This window comes from Siphateles boraxobius, unplaced genomic scaffold, assembly GCF_051911475.1.
Source record: "Siphateles boraxobius isolate OS27281-9 unplaced genomic scaffold, OSU_SipBor_1 86, whole genome shotgun sequence".
Taxonomy (NCBI): domain Eukaryota; kingdom Metazoa; phylum Chordata; class Actinopteri; order Cypriniformes; family Leuciscidae; genus Siphateles; species Siphateles boraxobius.
In genome coordinates, this window is record NW_027509215.1 from 9,267,501 (window position 1) to 9,269,474 (window position 1,974).

General features: G+C 34.4%; 1 protein-coding gene across 5 annotated transcripts in view; it reads left to right on the forward strand.

The window, feature by feature from the left end:
• Positions 1–1,367, forward strand: part of atcayb (ATCAY kinesin light chain interacting caytaxin b) — a 38,483-nt gene extending 37,116 nt beyond the window's left edge. For all 5 annotated transcript variants that reach the window (XR_013200740.1, XM_077222185.1, XM_077222187.1 and 2 more), the window contains one exon: positions 1–1,367. This exon is cut by the window's left edge. The gene's annotated coding sequence lies outside the window, so the exon portion shown is untranslated.
• Positions 1,368–1,974: the final 607 nt, after the last annotated feature.

Genomic DNA, 1,974 nt, shown 5'->3' on the forward strand with positions numbered 1-1,974 from the left:
GATAGGTTGTTTTAAGCATAAACTCACCCAAATCTAATACATTTTTCAGAAAGCAAGACTTTATACGTCAAGTAAGTAAATGTATCTTGAGTTTAGTATGTTTAAATATTTGTACTGGAAAACAACAAAAATACTTAGTAAAAATCATTTTGCAGTGCATTGCATGTTGTATTCAGCAAATAACATCCAGTTATAATCTCATTTTAAAGGGATAAAGGATCAAATGAAAACTTCTTTCTTCTGTTGAACACAAATGAAGATATTTTGAAGAATGTTGGTAATCAAACAGTTGATGGACCCCATTGACTTCCATAGTGTTTTTTTTTTCAACACAATCATCAACATTTTGATTAGCAACATTCTTCAAAATATCTTCATTTGTGTTCAACAGAAAATAGAAACGCATACAGGTTTGAGTAAATGATAACAGAGTTTTCATTTTTGGGTGAACAATCCCTTTAATGCAGTTTTGTCTAAAAATGTCTTAACTTTTGACAGTCGAGAAAATGATAAAAATTATGGTTGATATGATTTCCTTTTCATGCATCACTGTAAATTGAAGGTCAAGTCGAGTGCATTGCATTGTGGAATACAGTATTCACAGTATGCAATAAATTCTGTGCACAATATGCATAAACTGTAGAAATAGTAGTAGTATGATAGAACGATACTCTGAACACAGATGAAGTGTTTGGGATTAACGGTAATCTAGTGAGCCGTCTGAATTCACTGCAAGTTCTACATGTACATAGATTCTCATCCGGCTCAACATCTCGAGAGGCGGAGCTTGTTATTCCTCCCTTCATGATGCATTATGGGTACTTATGAGTTATACATCAGATACAGAGTTCATATAATAATAACACTTTACAATACGGCTCCATTTGTTAATATGAATCAACAATGAATGAACAATCCTTCTAAAGCATTTATTAATCAGTTAATTTCAACATCTGCTCATACATTATTAGAAATCAAAAGTTGTGTTACTTTATGCATTTGAGTTGACATGAACTAACAAATAAATACTATAATTGCACTTTTAATGTTCGTTAAACTAATGGGACCTTATTGGAAAGTGTTATCTAATGTTTTCTGCTCGACACACAGTGACTAATTTCACAACGGCAATAAAATAATTTTATTAAGCAAATTAATTTATTGACCAATCAGCATGCAGGACTGGAAATGTCCGTTTTCTAAGTGCTCATAATGCATTTTGACGGGATAATTTCATCCACATTATTGTATAATGTACATGATCAGACTGTTTAACAGTGTATGTGTGTAAACCATTTGTATAATATGATGTGCAATAAGTTGCTAACATTGATGATGATGTGACGACTAATAAAAGGTAAATATGACTATCAAGCCTTGTATTTTCCAGTTTCCGGTTGCAGGCCAGATATAGACGAGCAGGATTTGGTGTTTAATTCAATAATGCAACATTATTGTATCGGACATTCACTCTGTTCTGAAGTGTTCATGGGTCATGAATGAGGTGAGTGACTCATAATACATCTGATATCTGAATGGCAGAAACACAACAAATGCAACCTGAGCTCATACCATGCTGGAAAACTCCTAACTTTCACCTATAAACAAAGTCTTTCGGCTTGTCCTGTTCATCTCTATCCATGCTGACGTGTAGAAAGTACACAAAATTAGTAAAATAATGGGTATTTTGTCAAAGCATAAAACACTAAAGTGCCATTGTCACATGCCTGTCCTGTCTAGTGTTGCACATGGGTGTTTTGTTATTGTGGGCCATGTGCTCTTGTCCTTGTCTGATCCCTCCCCCTCGTTACCTGATTATTGTTTGAGTTCTTCCACCTGTCCCCTCTTGATTTGTTCCCTTCTTAAGTCTCCTCTTGTTTGCAGTCTTTGTCGGATCGTTGTCTAATGTTTTGTATACGTCTCCTGTTTTCCCGTGACCTCCGGTATGTTTGATTTTGAAGTTGTTGTTTTGTT